This window comes from Petaurus breviceps, unplaced genomic scaffold, assembly GCF_028583685.1.
Source record: "Petaurus breviceps papuanus isolate PSGF00001 unplaced genomic scaffold, PetGlider_PUasm1.0 129, whole genome shotgun sequence".
Taxonomy (NCBI): Eukaryota; Metazoa; Chordata; class Mammalia; order Diprotodontia; family Petauridae; genus Petaurus; species Petaurus breviceps.
Window position 1 is genome coordinate 9,154,257 of NW_027185665.1, and position 22,784 is coordinate 9,177,040.

General features: G+C 34.6%; 1 protein-coding gene across 10 annotated transcripts in view; it reads left to right on the plus strand.

The window, feature by feature from the left end:
• The window catches only part of LOC138173290 (transcription factor 4), a 450,738-nt gene that overhangs the window by 193,115 nt on the left and 234,839 nt on the right, over positions 1–22,784 (plus strand). The window lies entirely within an intron of this gene.

Consider the following 22,784-nt stretch of genomic DNA (forward strand, 5'->3'; position numbering starts at 1 on the left):
CAAGTCCCCAAACCAGAAATTCAAATTAATTACAATAACCACGAAGTTGGTACACATAACCAGTGCAGCAAACACCCACATTCCCAAGCCTTCCCAAACCTTCCCTCTGTCAGGCCTTCAAAACAAAACAGACTCCCTCAAGCAAGAATGCCCCTCTCTCATGGTAGCTCCTAAGACTCCAAGCTACTTGATTTCAGCAGTTCTGGCTCCCTCTAAGCTTGTGCTCAGATTTTTATCCTGGTCATTAGCTCTTCCCTGCCCCACACCTTCCTATTGCATCAATAAGTTCCTCCCACTGGGGGATTCACAAGTTCTGATTTTTAAAAAAGGCTTGACATCATCAAGTGGAAAGCTCAGCTTGAAACAAGGCACTAAGTACTTGTTTGCTTGCCATTACAAGGGGCAGGGAAGATCTTCAAATCCCCATTACCATTACAGGTAGCTTTTTATGTATAAGAAACTGTATCAGGGAATACTTGTAGTTTGAGAAATATCATCTTACTACTGGAGAAAATACCAGAAGTTTAGCATAGCCTTGTTTCTCCACATTTCCAGTGTGTGTATCTCAAAGCAGACATTTTTGCTGTAAAATACTATAGCCAAAGGAATCTCTCTGTTAGGTAAGAGTACTTAATCACATCACATTCCAGTAATATTAAAGAGGCATATTTCTTTGGATGGATATGATTGTATTACATTACTAATAAAGCACTAATAATAATTTTTTATTGATCTATGGGTTTTACCAAATAGAAATATACTAGACTGCTGTGGCATGAAACAAAAGAAGATAAATTTTCTATATAGAGTTTAACGGGACTTTGGAAAACCTAGAACAAATCATCTATTTTAATTATAGAAGGTAATTTTGATCAAAGTTAAGCATTTTGATGGAATTCATAAGTGACAAATAACATTCAGGACATATTGTGTAGGTAAATTTTATTACAAGAAGAAATCAAGTTAAGATGTATATGTTTAGAATAGCAATTGTCTATTTAACTTTGTCCTATATTGGTGAGAATACTAAATAACAGTATGAAATATCTGAGATTCTTAATATTGAAGAACCCTTCAACTTCTATATTCCTGTGAACACTACTGTAACTTGATTCAGAATGTCCTTTATGCATGCACAACTTTTAGAACATAAGTTTCAAGAGGGCAGGAATTCTATCTTCGTACATTCCAGTACAGTGCCTAATAATTTTTTTGTGTGATAATACAACACTATTTTAAAGAACTACAGCAGAAAATAAAATGACTCTCAAAGTCTTACATTTTCTCCAACGCCCAAGAGACAAATGCTTGATGAGAAAAAAGGAAGCTGAAGAGGGAGAAGTTCAGAAAACAAGGAGGATCATTTTGAACTGAAATAGATGAGCAATTGGTAAAAAGCATCGATGCCTCTTGTATGGTAAAGCTTTATTTCCCTTTAAGTGTTGAAATATAAGAAATGACAACCAAGGCAGTTTCAGAAAATCCTGGGAAGACTTATATAAACTGATGCAAAGTGAAGTGAGCAGGAACAAGAGAACATTGTACACAGTAACAACAATATTAAAATGATGATCACCTGTGAAAGACTTAACTACTCTGATCAGTACAATGATCTACAACAATTCCAAAGGACTCATAATGAAAAAAAAAATGCGATCTACCTACAGAGAGAGAACTGAAGAACTCCTAACACAATGAAGTTTTATTTGATTAAAATTAAAATATGTCTTATGCTTCTGACCCTCAATAGAATATATATTTTTGGTTGTGTTTCTAATAAAGGTAAGGACTTTGATCTCATCCTTCCATAATTTATTACTCCTTGCCACTAATTGCATGCAAGTTTTCAAGACAGCAGTCCAGGGACAGAGGTGTATTCAGTTTTCATGGAGCAGAGTAAATTTAACTGACCCATATGCAGCCAAATTGGAACCCATGCCCTTGGCAGGATTAACAAGCACCAAGTTGTAACAACTGAGCTAGGCAGACATCTCATATACAGTTTATAATGCTTATAAGCTCCTACAAATGTCAGATAGTGATACTAGTTAAAAGTCCTATTCACCCTTTAAGACGTCATGTTAAACAAACAATAAACATAAAATTTCTGATATCAAAGTCTTTCAGATTGTAGCACCGTATTTAATATAGTAAGACGTAAGAAGGAACTTAGGTGAAGCATGATTAAAGGTCAGGTAAAAATTAAAGGAAACTTCTGGCAATTTATAGAGTATGAGTGAGACTGCTTCTATAATCCTGTGTGCAGGAACTATCACCTTCTTGTTAGAACTGTGTACATCTGGGAAGTATTTATATTGGTCAGTTATGCCTCTTGTTTGGAATTAGACTTGAATCTGAAATCCTGGCCAGTTTAATGTGCAAGCATTTTATGAGTCTTGTTATATTTAAAGAAAATGCTAGGAAAGGAGATCATGAAAGATAAAAAAAAAGATTTTAGGAACAATAAAGAGAATCGGGGTAAAAATGGCAGAAAGCTATATCTTTATTACAAAGGGCAGAAGTGGTTTCATTTCTAACAATCATCTGTTTTTACTCTGCTTTTCCCTGATGTTTCTATTCTTATCCCTTTCATTTCTTTTTCTATGCTACCTCTTCCCTAACACATTAAAGAAGACAGGGAGATAGCTTTCTGCTCACTGTTCCAAAGACCATCATTGTTTTTAAACCGCTGAAAACCATGATCTCACATTTAGCCCTCCTATTGACTTTTAGAGTATCTGTTCCTTTTCCCCTTCTGTTACTTCTTCATGCCCCCTTAAGTTCCCTTGTTGCCTTCTGTTTTGAAAGGTCCTTTGGCTTTTCAAATCCCAGTGGTACATGACAGACTTTGAGTACCAGCTTGTGTCAAATTGAAAACTGTTTTAAAAAATACAAGGTATAATTTATCTGGATTCTCCTTGTCACTATGTTTAAGGTTTAGAAACTCACAGTCCCTCTCTTCCCTGTCCAGAATTCTCTCTGTTCCTGATATCTTAGGGTCTGTAGCCTCATTCATGTTCTTGTCTTTTCTCAGCTGGTTCACACTACAATTCTCATTTGAGCTCTGGGGCTTTGCTCCACCATCAGAGAACAATAAAGGGTACCTTCAAGTGGGAAAATGAGGGTTTGTGGCAGCCAGAGAGGTGGAAGGTGTGTCTTCCATACCACCTTTTTGATACAGGAGCTTGTTTTCAGTTCTATTTTGTTTTGTCTTCGCATCACCACAGGCTTAGGAACAGGTATATAGAGACATTTAATTACATGTTTGCTGAACTGAAATTAATTGGGTGTCATAGGTATTTTAAAGATATCTCTTCTTTTTTTGATTATGTAATCTTAGCGTGAGAGTTACCCTAGATGAGTGGCTCTCAGAAGAATGTAGGCTTGAGTCTTGCCTCTGACACATATTTGCTATGTCAGCATGGCCCCAACTTTCTCTTATCTCTTCAGTCCTCCTTTATTACCCCATCTCCCCACCCTCTCAGCTTGCCTTCTGCTTGTATGAGAAAACAAAGACCATTTTCTAGGAGCTCCCACTTCTCCATATTTCAACACTTATTGAGATAAAACTCCATTCTCTCTGTTACTCCAATCTATATTAAAGTATTCTTTCTCCTCAGCAAGGCCAACCCCTCAACATTATACCCTTGATCCCCTCTACTTCAAACTTCCCTAGGAGATTTAAGCACCAACCACTCCTCAGTCTCTTTAATAATGCACCTAAATAGCCTCCATCCTTAAAAAAATCCTATTTTTCTCACTCTTCTCAGTTCACAGCCAGACTCATAGAACAAGCTGCCTACAGTCATTGCTTCAATGCCCACTCCTCTCATTCATCTCTTTTTAAATTAATTATTTTTTTCAATTAATAAGCTTTTATTTTCTTTTTTCCCATCCACTCACCCCACTGGAAAAAGAAAAAGAAAACCTTTGTAGCATAGTCAAGCTAGAGGAATTCCCTTATTGAACATGTGTCTCATTTCTCTGTCAGGATTCTTCTTCATCAACCCTCTGCAATCATGGTGGATCTTCACATTTATCAGAGTTCTTATATTTTTCAAAATCGTTCATTTTTACAACGTTTTTTTTTTTAATAAATTGTTCTCCTGGTTCTTACTGCACTGCATCAGTTTGTGCAAGGGCTCCCGGGTGTCTCTATTCCTTTCGTGGTTACTTACAGCATGGTAGTATTGCACTGCATTCATAAACCACAATTTGTTCAGCCATTCTCTGATCTGTGGAAAGTTCCTTAGTTTCCAGTGGTTGTGGTTTGCAGCCACAAAAAGAGATCCTATAAATACCTGATAGACACTTCTTTACCTCTTTTTACCAACCTGCACTATTTGAAACCATTAAAAACTGTCTTCTTCTGGTTTTCATGACAATCATCTCTCTTGGTTCTCCTCATCCAAGTTTGACAGCTCCTTCTAAGTTTCCTTGCCTGGTTTATCATCTATAGCATATTCCCTAAGTGTTGGGGTTGCTCAACTGTTGCCCAAGCCTTTTTCCTTAATCTCCACTTGGCGAGTTCATCATTTGCCATGTGTTAAATCATCATCTTCGTGTAGATTGCTACTCAATGTTTATATTCAGCCCTAGTCATTATCCTGAGCTTCAGTCCTACATCTCCAATAGGCTATCATCATTACAAATTGGATATCTCATCTCCATTTCAACATGTCCAAAAAAGAACTTCTTATCTTCTCTACATCGCGCTGCTACCAGTCTTCCTTATTTCTGTCAGGACACCAGCTTTCTTCCTGTTATTCTTGTTTGCAACCTCAGCATTATTCTTGACTCTTCGTTCTTCCTCAATTCACATATCCAGTCATTGACCCTGGTCTATCTTGTTATTTCTAGTCCTTCACTCTTTTTGTTACACTTACATAGCCACAACCCTAGTTTAGACCTCTTTCCTGGATTATTGCAATGTTTCCTCATTGGTCTCCTTGCCTTGGCTCTCTATCCCCACGTCAAAACATGTTAAGAAAACTGCTAAAATCATTTTTCATAAAGTGCAGATCTCGTATCTCACTATCTGCAGCAAACTCCCTATTGCCTATGGGATTAAATTTAAGTTTTTTCTGTTTGACTTTTAAAGATCTTCATGACCTGGCCACAACTTACCTAGTTGTACACAATTAACTTTTCCTTACTTGAGGACCCTTACTGTGGTCTAGCCCAACTATGTTTTTTCAGTTCCTTACATACCAACCCCATCCTCTATGCCTGAGCCTTTGTACTACTAAATCACTACACTTGGAATGCACATGCTCTTTGCCTCCGCCTCTTTAAATCCCTTATTTCCTGCAGAAATCAGCTTCATCTTCTAAATGAAGTTTTTCTCAATCTTTATTACCCCCAGCTTAAAGTAGCACTCTTTTTCCCCCCTCCCAAATCACCTAATGTCTATATTATAACTAATCCATTAGCCATTATATCTAATCCAGCTTTCTAGACAAGAAAAGATAATTTGGGAGCTGTAAGATCTTAACTACTTTAAAAGTGAGGCATATAAAGCCTGGGTTTTTAAGCCCCAGCATAACTATTAACACATATTATTTCTACAAGGTCTAGTGAGACCTTGTAAATAGCTTTAGGCCTTGGGTAAGTGTTGATGTAAACTAGGGTATACAAAGAAAGTTATATTTATTTTGCTTCCTACATACCACTTGGAGAAGAGAATGGTCTGTTGAAACATTTTTTTTTTTCCCTAGGAGGATGAATTTTTTTTTTTTTTGCTTAAATATATGACTGCTCTGGTATCAGGTACCAAATTTAAGCATCACAAACATACACTAAAGGACAGATGCACAAGGAATTTAAGTAGAGTTTTTCTAAATGGCAAATAATTAAAGGGGAACAGATGCCTATGGGCAGCAAAGGATGAAATGAGGTATCAGGAATTTTAAAAGGGAGTTAGAAATACATATGTAATAAGGGGAAAAGCAGTCACTCTCAAGAAGGTTTAAGCCCAGGGGGTATTCATGTGCTCTTGGCCTCCAAAAATGTCTCCTTTTTGTGGAGTTTGGCATTAAACCCCATTTCATAATTACTTACATTCTTAAAAGAAATAGGTAATTTTAATCATTAAAAGCTAAACATTTTTTTCTTAGCAACTAACATTTTATGTATCTTGGACATTTCATCTTCAGTTTATCCCTAGCACCTTGACTTTTCCTAGAACATTCAGGATATTTATGTATTGGATAAAACATTTCATAATTTTTCTAATGCGTATTAGAGGATAGAGATAGAAGCCTTCGCCTTTTTGGCAGCATTGTTCTGTAAGGTGGTGGTTCTTAGACTTATTCCACTTTGCCTTGATGTCGGGAAGGAAACAGATCTCCAAGAATAAAATGTAGAAGAGCAGCTAGGCATTTCCCATCCTCCTGTAGAGTGGTAGTTTAAACAGCAGGAGCACTGAGCAGGAGGATTCTGCAACACAGTAGAGCTGTTCTGTAACACCTGATCATTATCCTTCAGGTTGAAGATTTACCTGTTGTGCTCATTGTAACAAAAGAAATGAAATCTCTGTAATTATATTGGAAGGGGGAGGAGATCGTGTTTTAGTGCCTTTGATCTTGAGCTAGAATAGTCTCTGCTTTTGGAAATTTAATTTGAAAGAATCCAACGTACACATCTGCTTTTTGTACTGCAATTTCTTTTGAGCTCGAAAATAGAAATTTATTAATGCAAATGTGTAGAGTCTATTCCTTGAGGAAAACACACACATATTCAAACCCTAGATGATTTTTTTTCTGTATAACCATGAAAGATTTTAATAAATATTCTCTCTCTACCTCTTCTAGAGTTGATAGATGAAGTTCAATGTTAACAAGGAGTTAGCATAAAAATTATAGGACACTTTGGGGATCACAAGTGTCCATGATTAAAACAATATGTAAAAATTTCCAAAGAACTAGTGAGTTGGTAGAAGGATATTGGTGAGCTTGACAGAACTTACTGAATTCTCAAAAGAAAAAAAAAGGCCAAACAAGCATGCCATAAAACCATTTTGAGAATATGTTTGAATTGAGGGGTGGCAGGGTCCACGCTTCTCTGAAGGAAACAAAATGTTGATTTGAATGAATCCAAACTACCTGTCTTGTCTTGTGTAGAATTGCCTCTGCCTTTAAATGGAATACCATTCTACCTCTGGGTAGGGACTTTCTCTTCCCAAGTTAGCCTGCACTTCTTTGATGTTTTAATAAATTTATAGGGAAAAACTTATCAGTGGTATAATTGGACTCTTTAGACTCTCCGGATTCTTTGATATTTTGAAATGTGATATGTATTAATATTTCAATCTTGAAATTGTTTTTGTCCTTAATCTAAATTTTCCATCAAAGCCATCTTGCAAAATAATTTAGAAAAAATGTCATGAGCATTTATGGACATAATTCTTTGAAACTGTTTTTAAGACATGCCATTTTACATTTATACATATGTGTGTGTGTTTGTAATATATAAGGACAGTGGTGACATAGAACTTTTAAACTTTTCAATGTTTTCATGTCTTGGAAAGATGTCATTCCGATCCTGTTAGGGAGCGTGAGTACAGAAACTGCTATAAAATGTAACCATGTGAATCAGGATAATGAATCTTTTATTAAAATGTAAAGCTGTCCTTCTGGAGAATTCTATGGACAGAAACAAAGCTTTTGGTGATCGGGTGAAATTCTCGAGGTTAGTAGCTGTACTAAATTGCATCATCTTGACCTTCATCAGATTCATAATCCTTTACTTAGTTTTGAAGCTGTGTGGTTGGCCTTCCCTTCAAAAAAAGCCCACCTGGAAATAACTTGAACTTCAACTAAGTTTAAGATGATACTTTTCAACTACTAACGCAGAGAAGGAACTTGAGACTGGAGACAGAAATCCTGTCCTTAGCTTGTCCACTTGTAAGTTGGTGATACAGCTGTTTTGCCATTCTTATGTGTGGAACCTCATTTAGCTTCAGTAGTCCTTGGGTCAGTCCATAACATAAGGCTTCTGGGACCACTGAAATGATTTACAGGTAGAAATTTTAAGTTACAAGTTTGCTGCTTAAGTTAAGGGACTTTTAAATACCCTAGACATTATTTTTACCTAATTTTGAAGGAGTATGTAAATTACTTGAAGTTACCAAATTCCATCCTAATTTAATCATAGTTATATTGAGTTATAGGGAAAAAAATCAAATAGGGAAATTAGGGGAAAATCACAAATAAAATTCCAATTCCTGATAGGAGACAGTTGAGGCACTGTAAGGAAGCAGTCACTCCTAAAAATGAGTGAGCTTAATGATGTTTAGAGAGGTGATTTTGAAGGGGTGGGAGCATAGGGGATTAAAACTGGGGGTGCCAGAGAGGGTAGAAGGCTGCACTATGTATATAGGAGAATTTATTTGTGCCTCTATCCTTATCTCCCCTCCCCACTCTCATCCCCCTTCAATTTCTTCCCCCACCCACCCCACTCTCCTCTCTTTTCTAGAGCTAAAGCAGATAGACAGACAGGGCGATTATGAAGACGTCAGTTGGAGCATAGGCAGGCGAAAGGGGAGAAGCGCTCCAGATGAGGTCCTGGGGGAGCTGAGGAGGGTCACTCATGTACGACCATGTGTATGTGTCTGACAGACTGTGAAATGGTGCGTTGTTGCGCGGCTGCGCTGCACCTGGGCCCTTCATCTGTGATTGATTGGTTTGGTCATGTGTAATGGTCCCATCTGCTCTGTGTTGTTTTTCTTTTTTTACTTATAAACACCGTTCCCAGCGGCTGAGAGAGGATGAGCTATGTTTTGTCATCTTCACTTACACTTTAGCTCAAAAAAGTGGTCAAGTAGGTAAGCTCTAAAGTCTATCCGAGTAACGGAGTGGGAAAGTACTTTTTCCCCCTTCTCTTTGTGTGTGTGTGTGTGCGTGTGTGTGAGCGGATGTGTGTGTTTGGAGAGAGGGAGAGAGTTTTAATGCTGGCTGTTAATATTCGAATAGTTCATGAACCAAGGAAGACCAAAAAATAAAAAAACCAGAGAAATGATTTGCACAAATCTGCGTATAGTGACTCTTACTGCAACAAGGAGTTTTTTTGTAACCGAGCCAATACTTAATTAAAACCGCTGACATCATGGTGTTATAATTAAGCGTGGCATTAATTAAGCTGGAATAACGATTTTTTTTTATCATGAACTGCTTCTATTGTATAAGACTGTGCTCCGCTAAAAAACAAAGTAATTTTAAAGCAAAAATACATTTCCTCTACTCCAACCCCCACTTTACAACTTCCTTAAAATACAGGGCTTCAGTACTGTCGTCATCAGGGCAGAGTTTTGGTGTTGTTTTTTTTTTTTTTGGTTTGGTTTTTTGGCTTGTTTTTTTTTTTTTTGTTTTTTTGGTATGTATGTTGGGTGGGGGTTTTATAGGGATATGGAGCATGGAAGTGAAATTTGTTTTTTTTCACCCAAAAATGCTGATCGGCTCCTGGCATTCTGATGGCTAATTATGCATCGGAGAGCTTCGACAGCTGCATTCATCATCATAAAATGTAATAATTAATGACATTCCAACAAAGAAAAATATGCAAATGAGGACTCATTAGCATTTTCATATTCAGCTTTGATAATGCTTTTGCTGACAAGGTTGTAATTAATGAAAATTCATGTCGCAGTCAGGAGATTGGATCGGTTTCATTCCGCTCACAATTCCCAAATGCTTGCATTATGGAAAATCGGCGGCTCTGCCAACTTTTCAGGGAAGAAAAAAACACACACACACACTAAAAGCACCAGATGCAAATTAATGGTAGGGAGTCTTTAACTCTTTAAACCCCCCCCCACCACCACCACCACCAAATTTCTGTTACAGGAAAAGATGTGATAAATACTTAGCTGGAAACACCAGGTTACAGATTTTTTTAAATGCAGTAATAAATGAACTTTTTTCCCCCTCTAAGTATAAGGATTTCTGGTAAACTTTTAAAAATATATATTTGAAACACTTTATTTTTATTTTTTTTCATTTTCCCTTTTAAAATCATTTAAATTTACATAGTAACATAAAACATGTTAGAGTAGATAAGTAAAGTCTTTCTCTTCAATCCAATGGTTGGCAAAGTTATGCCACAACAGTTTATACTTCCACATGGTTTTCTGGCTTCTGTTCATAACCTATTTGTGATAAAATCTTCCTTTGCCTCTCTTGATGACTAGACTTATAAGGTCTAAGATAAACAAGTGCAATATTTTTCTGCATGGGGTAGGTTCTCCCTTCCCTTCATATCCTTCTCCCCTCCCATTCTATTCTCATTGTGGACTTGTGTAAGAATTTGAGAATGTGTCTTTTCTACTCGTACTTGATTTAGTTATTGCCTCTCAGTATTACACCTCAAACTTAATTATGCTAAAAACCATGCGATCAAAATATATACCCCAACACAAAATGGAGGTCTATTCAATGATTTAGTATGTATAGCTTTTGATTTTTAAGTTACCATCCAAACTTGGAACTTCTCATCTTAGAATAACCATTTGTGATTAACTCACCTGTGCATATCTTACCATATCAGCCTCAAAATATATTAGTTATTTTTTGGTCAACAAAAATAGAAAAGAAACATCTATTCTGGGTTTCTGTTCAGTTTTCAAATCTTGACCTTTAGAGAAAAGAAACGGTATCCATTAGTAAATCAGATCATTTATGCTGAGATGAAAAGTTTTACATAAGGTTTCGGCATGGAAGAAAAATGTCTACAAACTATAAAATTATCATAAATATATACACTTTTATATCATATAAAACAACTTCTGAAAATTAATGAGCTATCATTCCCTGTTTATTTAAAGATATGTTGTGGATTTTCCAAATTAGTAGAAATAAAATATGTAAAGATATTCCTTGGTAGGGGGCAAAAAGTTTGACATGCTTTACACTAGAAAGTTTTTCAGTGAAATTATTAATATAATCACTCATTTCTTCATTTTTTACGGAAATCTTGTTTTGTACAAACCGTGCTAAAGGATGATGAGGACTCCATCCCCATTAATCAGACAGTGCTCCAAGAAACAGGATTTGTTTCACTCACTTGATTTTTTTTTAACTTGTTTTCTCACAGTTTTCATATGAACATGTTTGTGTGTGTGTGTGCACGTGCATGGTGTGTGTATGTGCGTCTATGTGTTTGTAGATTAGTGTGGCACATTCCTCTTGCCTTTAAAACACATATTGCTTTAGACTAACAAGAAGAAGAAGGTTTTACTTTTTTAGTTTCCTTTTTCTTTGGGCACACTGCCCATCCAGATGGTAAAATGTCACCTGTAAGCATTCTGAAAAGATAGGTTAATTCTTATATGTTACACAGGGTTTAAAAAAATTCTTTCTATATAGTACAAGTAAGCTAGAATATCTGCTCAAGATAATGGTTCTTTTTTTTTTTTCTTTTAAAGAGCTTCCTACCGTGATTGGTTCTCTCTTCTCCACCCCTCCCCCCATCTGTATTTTGGGCTCAATTAAAATCTGTGGCTTAAGGCACTTTGCTACTATTGTCAAAACCACATCTGATGAAATCTCTGACCATTTCTAATAAGTGTAAATGAGGAAGTGATGGCAGAAGTGAAGAAACAAGTGTCGATCAGGGAGGCTAGTTGTTGAGAAACAGATCATTTTAATTTTTTAAGCCAAAAGTTTTGTTGGGTTTGATAAATTCACTGTTAGTTTTCTCCTCCCACAAAATTCACAAATATACACCAACTCATATGCTCCAAAGTAGTTCCCAGCATAGTATTAGCAACCTGAATTTTGAAAAATTCTAAGTGTAGTCAGTCACTGGTGTTTCCATCTAGGAAAGTAGAAAGAAGAAACTGTTCAAAACCATTTATGTAGACATTGACCCTGTTTTTGTAATTTAAATTTTATAGAAGTTATACCCAGCTTACCAAAATATGTCTTTTAATTTTCTATGATTGGGGTCTGATGAGAGGTGGTATACCAGGAGGTGGCATCTTTGCTTATAATTATAATTATGTCATATATTTGTAATTTTATCTAATGTCTTTCATACAGTTTGGATCTAGCTAATCGGCTTAACCAAGAAACTGTATGGTCTTATGAACTTCATTTTATTTTATGTTTAAAAAAAAAGTAAAGGACGATCCACCTATTTTAGTTTTCCCAGGAAACTAACTCTGAGATTAATCTACTTTTTCCATAACCATTGAATTAATGGGGGGACCCCATCATTTATACATCATTTATTATATTTTAAATGTTCATACTGCTTCTTGGAATTTCCACAAGTATTTTCAAATTTTTTTTGCCCAGCCATGAACAACATTAACTAGAGTTATTCAGCTCAGAAATAGAAAGCCATGTCCTTCCCAAGTTGTTGTTATCAGTCAAGAATTATAGAGCATTGATGGAGAATTTCAAGCAATTGTTTCATTTTAAATAGCCAATAACTTTTGTTTCAGGTGTTAGCACAAAATAAACATTCATTTGTAGGTAGTTAAGACAGTATTTCTGCCAATTTATCCGGCTCCCTGCTCTCCTGGCTGCTCCCTTAGCCAGTAGCTTTCTTATGTTTCCTTTAGAAACTTTCCTATTGGTCAGAAGCTCTGGAGTGATTTCAGTGGCTGGCTAGTGGAAATGTTTGCAAAACCATTTGCGTATTGAAGCAGCCTAAATATTTGCAGAAATGTTTGCTTGAGACAGAAATCCACTTGTGATTAGGAAGAGACTGCCTAAACATTTTTGAAAGCATTTGCACATTCCCACATTATGTTATTAATGGGTGAAAGTCTAACTTGCATTCCAGAAATCCTACAGATGTTTTATTTAAAATAAAAGTTTTGTATTTTGCATTATGTTTGATTTCTAAGTTCCTTTGAAGCCATTAAAATAATAATGATGCTTATACCTATTTCTCTAGGATAAGCTTCCAGAGTTTTTAATTCTACAATGTAATGAATGATCAATCATATTATCAGTAAATTGTAAAGGAGGCAGTGATTTTTGGAATATTAATAACAATTTACACTTAATCATAAGATCAAGAGCTGGAAAGAAACTAGCGATCAACTAGTCCAGTTTCCTATTTTCTAGATGAGGAAACTGAAGACCAGAAAGGTAACCAAATAGTAACTAACTTTTTTTTCTATATAAGATTGCTGCTACCTGATTTGGATGATAACTAAACTTTATTTTAATTATTTGAATGTTGAACCTCTCTTTTTCTCTCCTGGTCCCAGATATTTTTGGCATAAAGTTGTATTTGGAAAAAATAATTTAAAATTATTAAAGTTTTAATTGCATTGTACTTTTGGTTTGGAAACAGTGCAGACCCAGTTTTCCAATTTGTTAACAATGTAGGAGTTCAGCATTGACAATGACTGCACTTAAAAAGCCCCTTGGATCAGGTGTTATTTTACCATCTGGACATTTTAATTAGTAATAAAAATGTAGATCTGAATACATGGAAATAGAATCTATAGCACACAAAGGCCCGATACACTCTACTGGTACTGTGTTTATTAATGCAATTAATAAACTATCTACCCACATGTATCACATATGTGTTTGTACATATGACACATACCTTTTCCTTCAAAGTAGAAATTGATGTCCAATATTGGTTACTTATTTTGTTATTGTTATTGTTTGTTCAGATTGGCTAGTCACAAAGAAGGAAGGTCAAGAATAACATAATAATGTTGGTACATTATGTTTCTGGGGGAAAAAAATGTATCATACAATTTACTTGTATACATTTTTTATTATACTTATGCTTCCCCAGCATTGAGTAAAGAGTCACATTCTTCTTAGCTAACATGAAGCATTATACAAATTCTGTGTGTGTGTGTGGGTGGGTGGGTGAATGTATGAGGAATGATAATAGGAGCAGTAGTGGTAATGGCATGATGGCTGATTCCAGAGCCTTCATAAAATCTTCATCATATTCTTACCAAGTTGTTTCACATTGAAGAATAAAGGAAACAGTTGTGCGGTAAAACTTTTAAGCAAGTGTAAGATCATATTGGATTATAAACCAGTTATAATTTTAGAACCACATGATAGTGCATAATTGAAATATCTAAGGAAGAGTTACTCATTTATACAAAGTACCAGTATACCCTATTTGGAAGAGTGATGGTCTTAACTGAAGAAGTGATATGTGCATTTAGAAGAATGTAGTGATCATATTTCTGGAAAATGAAGGGCAAAATCAGTTTAAGGAAATGAGTTTTACTTTCTTTGAAATGCCGCAGGCAAGTTTCTTCACTCGTTTTGACGTTCATGTTTGCAAGGCAATATGAATGCAAGGACAAGTGACCACTCTTGCTGTGAAGAAGCTCCCACTTACTGATCATGTACTTAATATTTGAGAGAGAAGAAAAGACCTCTTGAAATATTTATACTGCAGTGAGACTGGAAGTTAATAAAATCACTGTTTGACATCAGACCAGATTAGTTTTGACACCACTCTAGAAAGCTTTTTCACTTCTTATTACAGATCCCATTCTCTCCATAAGAGATATTTAATACAAATAACATTTGTTTTCATTTTTTTATTTAAAAAAACTTGCATGATAATAACTATTTGGTGGTTCTGTTTACTTCATACACTTCTGTCTTCTTAATATTGTAAGTACACATTGGGATTGCTGCACAAACATATTGGTAGTTTTACACTGTTCCTAACAACTTATTCTCACAGTAGACACCCCAGTTGTAATATCCCTCCAGGTGCTTCATCATGCATTACTCATTTTCCAAAGATTATAATATCCAAAGTGGGCAAAGTTATGAAGGAAGTGTCTGTGGGTGGCATAGAGACCACCAGTCTTTACAGAGAGGGTTAATTGCAATTGAGGTCTTCAGTTAATGTAGTAATTTGATTCTGTTATTGGACAAACCACAGAAGAAATAGGAACATGTCAGCTGTGAATGTACAGCTGTTGGGATTTTTCAGACTTATGAATGGAAACTAGTGGTAAGTATTTGGTTATACCAAGAATGATCAACTTCAGTTAAATGCATTGCTCATTAAAGGACTTGCTTATTATTTTTGCTGGCATTTTTGGAGTGAGACCACAGGCTTGTGCTTGGTAAGTTCATTAGATGAAAGTAGTTGCTTTTTAATCTCAGACCCCAATTTTAAATATGTACGACCACAAGAGCAGAAAAGGAATTTATCAGTGTTCTTAAAAAAATGTTTATGAAAAGAAATTCAATGGACGATTTCAGGGGACAGCACTTAAAATTTAACCAAAAAAAAATAAAGTAATTCAAAGTAAGTCTATAGCCAAACTCCTTAATTGTGATGCATTTGCTGAGTTTCCCTCTTCCATTGCTGGCCCTGCTCTGATGCCATATGGTCTACCATGGAACATTTAACTTGTCAGATATAATGGATTGTCCTGGAAGCAGATTTTCGCTTTGAGCGTTCGGCTCCTTTCTTGCATTTCACTCTCAGCTCCAGGCTGCAGGATGAAGGATTGTGGTGGAAATGCAAAGAAGAGACACAGAGTTGATTCCTCTTAAGAGAGTGACCTATATGCCACAAAATTTTACCCACGTAAAGAGGCATTATCCCTGTCACTGGCCCTAGCAGGCTGCATGTCAGAACCATTTAAATTTGCCTGGACTTAACAGATTGTGCAAACGTTTCAGAATCAAGTGCTTAGGAATAATAAAACCTTGTCATTTCAACTTATGTAGGAACAATGCAGCTCACACTAGCTAAAGGATGAATATTATTTATTGTGACCTACACGTAACCTAAACTGCCAAGTTTGTAGACCTTGTAAATTAAGTTCACCTTCCAAAGCTATTCAAACTTTTATACACACACACACACACACACACACACAACCAAACCTGATAAAGATAGCAAACAGTATTGTTTTTGTTTGGTGGGCAGGGGCAAGGCATAGAGTTTAAGTAAACATTTATACGGACAGATCCATAGCAATTAATTATGTTACCACATTTTGCATCTTGCAATATGTGAAAACCTTCCCTGTATTTTTTATCTCAATAGTCTGAAATTAAGGGCCGCACATCTTCCGAATAGGTGATTAAACTTTAGTTTATTGTAGACAAGAAAATATTGTATGGTGACTTTTAATTTGATTCTCGTAAGCATGGATATTTTAAAAATCTGTTTATCTTTTTTTTTTTTAGTTTTGAAACATCAATTTATAAATTTTACTAGAAAACAGTTGATAAGTAGTTTGGGAATTGTGTGACTTTTGCTGTCCTGTCCTAGGATAACTTTGTAAAAGAAATAGGTGGGCATTCTTTGTAAATGTTTGTTGAATAAATAAATGAATCCATACATAATTACTGGCTACTTTTCTAACTTTATTTTAGAATTAAAGCATATTTGCCATCACTTTCTTGTTTATACCTCAAAAATGAAGCAGCCGCAACAAAAAAAAAAATGACCCTACGTCCTGAAACCAAAAAAATATGTAGTCTCAAAATTTTTAAGTAAAGTTAATAATACTCTATGGATATAATAACAATTCAATAATATTTTATAGAAGCCAGTTAAAAATAATGGGAAAGACTTATGCCTAATTTTAGCTAAAATAATAATTGAATCATACATATAAATAAAATCTCTGCATAATTATAAAGTATAGCTAACTATATCCACAAAATGTATGTATATGTGTTGATAATTATTTAAGTTAGGAAGGCTACAGACTCTTCTTGAAGTCTACTGGGAATTTTAGTAAACTTATATGTCTATAATAGATTCCAGGCATAGTCTTCAGTAATCAGGCAGTCTTTGAACATTGACCTAATTTAAATTAGGTTCAAAGAATCATTATTTAAAATAAATTATTCCTGAATGAACAGGTAAAAAAAAAATCTATTCAAGGCAGGCTTTAGTGATAAGCTCTACATGTATACATGATTATTACCTCTTCTTCTTGCTTAACACTGCGCTAATTTATTTTATTATAGATGATTTTAAAATATTTTATTATTAATGATGGATTTTACTCTGTTCAACCTACCAGCTACTAAGAACTAACAGTTTGATGAGTGACAGACCAAACTTGTGTCTTGTCAGGGTGTATGGTTGCCCTCTGCTGGCTACTCCAGATTTGAGCCGACTGGAATGCTCAGTAGGTTTTGATTGGTTCATGGTTTTTCTTATCTTTAGAAGTATAGATTGTTTCCTTCATATATATATATATATATATATATATATATATATATATATATATTGCACAGCTTCTCTGATGTTAGCCATCAATAGACATATTTCAAAGTGAATATAAAGTCTGCTCATTTTTTCTTCCTAAATATCTCTTATTTTAAAAATGACTAAATAATATAAAATGTTATAGAAGGTTTATACAATGAGACACATTTTAACATGCCCCATTTCATATTGCTTTACACTCAGCTTGAGTGAAGTCCCTTTCACATTCCCTACTGATTGAATGCACTTAACCAAAATTATTTTATTGCATATGAAAGAGAACTTAAAAAGTGATTAGCTCTCTAAAATTTGAAATAGGACTGGATGATATAATAGTAGTCATAGATAACCTGTAACACAGAAGAAGCTTATTGACTGTTTTCTCTAAGAATTTGTGTTTCCAAAGAAAATGAATGTTTACCTTCTATTGCATTGTAAAACATTTTTATTTCCAAAAAGAGCAAATAAAGGTAACAATGAATCCTATAGGCATTTAGAATGTTATCTTCATTGTAGATATATTCAAGCTTACAGGGCTTTTTCATTAAAGAAGGGTAAGAGGAAGAAGAGAATAAGCATTTATATACTATGTTCCTGGCCTACTATGTTCCAGGAACTAAAATGAATTAAATTCAGTTCATCAAATTTTTAAATCCTTGTATGTGTTAAGTGTTGTGTGTTCAAAGATGAAAAATGAAGAGTATCTGCCCTCAATGAACTTAAAGTTTATTTGAGAATGATATGTCATGTTGATAAATAAGGATACAAAACAAATTGTCTTAAGGGCAAAGGAGAGTGGTATATAGAGACTTCTAAGAAAACCTGTGGATAGAGAGCTTTCAGGGATGGGTATTAAGGATAGGCTTCATAGAAAAGTTAACACCTGAATATATCTTTGAAGTAAGAGGTTCTCAACAGATGGGTCCATTGTTCACTTAGGCGTGGACCTGGGAGATATCTTAAGCATGGATGCTGTAAAGCAGAGCATGAGTTAAGGGAATTTGCCTAAAATGTGGAGTGTGATATAAAGGGGAGTAATTTGTGGGGAGCCTTAAAATGTAAACTTTAAAAAGTTTTTTTAAAACCTAAAAATATAAAATATAGGGGAAATTCTGGAATGTTTTTGAGTCAGTGTACCATGATCAGAATGTCCATCGTGAAATAGAACATGTGCCTACTTACTGTTTAGTGGTATTGCTTATACCAGCAGTATCCTTAGAATGTGATAATAGATGAAATCCCACTACAATAAGGAAAATCTTAATATGTCGTGGAAGATATCCACCCCATCCCCAGTAGCAGTTTGATGATGTACGTGACAGATTTTCCATAGTTAACAAACCTACATAATAAGTCCTTTCTCTGGGCTCCATACTTGTAATAGTCATTCTATAATGAAATGATTGATTAGCAATAATTTGTGTTAAATGTGTGGAAAAGAAAGTTGAGTCTTTTACACTTTCTTCTTGTATCCAAAAATGATTTCTATTCAATTCATAGATTGTGCTGCAAGGGATGATCCGTTTGGATTTCTTCATTTTGGAGCAAAATGTAACCCAAATAGGTTGCATGATTTGCCCAGGGTCACATGAGAAAACAGAAGCTCAGAAAGTAACTTGCCCAAGGTCATAGATTTAATAAGTGACAGAGGCGCCATTGAACCCAACTCCTCTGATTCCACAGCCGCTCATCTTTTCATGGTACTAAGGTACCACTATCTAAATAAAAACAACAAAATGGGCTCAAATTGACCTTTGTTGACTCCATTTCATCTGTGAATATGGAATGCACATCCTACCTATGCATATTTCTTTTTAGGAATATATTTTTAAATGTTTTATTTATGCCTTTCATTTTGTATCAGTTTTCTCACATATATTCTCACCCTACCCTCCATGAATCTTTACTTATAACAAAGAAAAACAGTCAAGCACAACCAAATAGCACCCCAAACACATCTGAGTACACACAATATTTCATATCAGATGTGCCCCATTAATCCAAGGAAAGTTGAGGGATCCATTACACTAATTTAACTAGATTATTGTTTTAGCATATTTTAGGATTCCATGAAATTCATTGTATAATATTTTGCCTGTAGTATTTACTGAATAAATGGGCTATTGAAACTTCAGTTTATCAGAATTGGATTGATAATGAACAGATGTGGCATGATTTGTCTATTACCTGTTACAAGTCTTACATTTATTTTCCTGGACACTTTTTATGACAAATGTGCCTTAATTTCATAGGCTAACTGAGGTTTCATAGAAGAAAAGGATTCACAGAGGGGATTTAATCCTACCTAGATGTTGCATTTCCATGGTTTTTTTTATTATTATTATTTGATAGCTTACAAATTTTATTAAGTTTCATGGAAATGATGCTTTTTTTTTCCTTTTTGGCACTTGGATTATAATCTGTATTTCTTAATATCACTTAAAGGATGAGGTAACTATATAGATTCAAGTTTTGTCATGATCCTTTCATTTTTTTTACATCTACTCCCTCTTTCATTCTTTTAGCCAGTGTCTTTTTTTTAATTATGCTCCTCTCATCATAATCATCAATTCTTGCATCCATACTCCCATGCCTTCATATCTTGATACAGATACATTCATGTTTTCTGTGGTTGTGAGCAGCTCCTTTTTAAACATTCCATTTTGGTACCCTGAATCATTGCTTTACTTTCACAGTTATCTGACTCTCACTGCCATAATATCAAGAGCTCTTTCTCCATCACAGAAATACTGTGGGTACGCATAGGATCTCAAATGTAGAGCCAGAAGGAACCTCAGAGATTTTCTGTTCTAGCCTTTTCATTTTACAGACAAGTTCACAGAAACTTTATCATAAGGAACCTTAACTTCTAAAAATATTAGGGCTAATTCAAGCCATCTCCATTATCTGAAATATGAGCTCTGGATTATCCATTTTGTATTTCAACATCTGGAGTCATTGTGTTTTGATGGGATTTTAGTTTAGTGATTTCAGGCATGTCAAACTCTCTGTGACCCCATTTTGGGGTTTTCTTGGCAAAGATATTGAAGTGCTATGCCATTTCTTTCTATAGGTCATTATACAGCTAAGAAAACTGAGGCAAACAGGGTTAAGTGACTTGCCCAGGGTCACACAGCTAGTAAGTGTCTGAGGCTGTATTTGAACTCAGGAAGATGAGTCTTCCTGATTCTGAACCCAATGTTCTATCTGCTCTGTCACCTTTAGCATTGCTTTTGGAGAAGGAAAATCACAGTAATATTGTTTGTTGTAATCCAGAGCCAAAGATTAATGATTTTGTGATTATGTGTTATTTTTTATTATTACGTATTATCAACATTTCCTAAATCAGAATTGACTCAGGTACTCCAGAGCAAATTGTGAGCCCCTCATAGTCAGGGTAGGAAACTCTCTTTTACCTTTCTCTGTATCACCAGCACTTGGGCATAAAGTAGGCCCTTAAGAAATGCTCGCTGACTGACTCAATACTATATCAAATGTGATGTCAAGTGACTTAATAGAATGAAAGGATCACACAGCTAGCATTTGAACCTAGGTCATTGATGCCAAATGCAAAATTCTTTCTATTATACCACCTTCCTGACATGATCTGTCCAATTGCAGACTCTCAACTCTGTTTGAAAATAATATCTATGCCTAAAATTACTGTTTAATTTATGATCTTTCATACATTATAGTAAAACCACCAATGAACTTTTCCATATCTTGTGTATTGCACTGCACCTTCTTCAAGGTGTCATGTTTGTTAGTGTCAAAATTACAGGACACCATATAATTTTCCTTGTAATCTAATAAATTTATTTTAATGGTAAAGTGTGGTATATATGGTTTCTTATTCTCTTAAGATTCCTATATAAGTCTCAGTCTTATTAATTATGGAGGTAATGCAAAAAATTCATAATCCTTTACTATAAGAGATCAGTCAAGCAACAAATATTAAGATCGTACTATGTATGAGGAACTGTTAGCCACTCTATATATAAAGCTATAAATAAAAATTCTACCCTCAAAGAGCTTAAATTCTACATTCTGTAGAATTATTTCTAGATATTACATAGTTGTATAGTAATTAAGAATAAAATAATTGATGTAGTTAATGATCATATAACAGTTAATGATTAGTATATAATCTATAATTATATTCTATAGAAAGCAAGGAATTTTAATTATCCTAGACCTAGAGCCTCAAAGTGCTCATTTTACAGATGAGCAACCTTTGGCCCAGTAAAGTGAAATTATTTGTCTGAAATCACATAGCTAATGGGCAGCAGAGCAAGGCTTCAAGCTTAAATTTTCTAACTCCCAGGAATGGTTCTCTTTCCATTATATGAATGAAGTTGTGGATTGCTATTATTACATCAAGTCAAAAGTTAATAGTACATTCTTCAGATATACCCAAATACACACTAAGTTTCTCTTTATCATCATATTGAAACCTATGGAACCTATTTGGGAGAGAACAGTTGAGAGTTATTCACTCCTTAAGAGCAGTAGCTAGTAAAACTTTGTAAGTTTAGCTTGAAAATGTAGAGATTGTCTATGTTTTTTTCTATTTGAAAGTAAAGGAAGGAAACTCACCTAGGAAGAAAAACAAAAGTCCTGAATAACATCTCAGCCTTGCATTTCTGGAAAGCTATTACTTATTGGCAAAATCTGTTTGGTAAACTGAAATTAGATTCATTAGATTAAGTAATTCATATTTATAGGGATGAACAAATTTGAAAGTCTGTCATGGTGAGGGAAAGTGATTTCTTAACCCATCAAAATGCAATTGTTTCCATGGTTATTGGAAAGATATAATTGTTTATGTGTAAGAAGTCAGTTGAACTATTTGAAAGAAAAAAAGAATAAAGGGACAAAAGGTAGGAACAAACATTGTGCCAAAATGCATAGTTTTTACAATCACTTAAAAATGATCAGTCTTTTCAATATTAAATTTGTTTAAATGAAAATGTCCTGAGGTACTACCCCCCTTTATATATGGTAAATGGCACAAAAGAATTTTTAATGGTAACCGTAACTTATTAGTAATGTACCTAAGGCTTATCAAAAAGGGAAAAAACGTGCCTGTTTAATAATATGTATAGTACCATGCCTTATAATTATATAAAAGTGAAAATAACATTATTACTTGGGTAATCACTAAAAAGTGTGATATTTTAATTGAGTGGCCAATATCAGAACTATTTAAAAATCTTATGAAATAATGCAAAGTAAAAAGGACTGAGTCTTATCCATGTACACTGTGACACTATATAAAATGAAAAAAATATATATACACAATTCAGAGGGTAAATGAGCAAATCACAAGAACTGGTGATAGGAAGATGAGTTTAGAAGTTGGTATAGATAATCTTTTGCAGTACATTACTTTGTTAAAGTTTGCTTTTTAAAGTTTAAATTGTTTAATTAATAAGTAAATGTTTTGAAAAAGAATTAAATGCATTAATTTTAACTATAGTTTTCTCAAGATCATTTGTACATATCTCAACATATTACCTTCTTACAAAGGAAGGAATGTTATGTAATTTGTAATTTTCCTTCCCCAGTATGTATTACTGTTGTTCATATTTCTA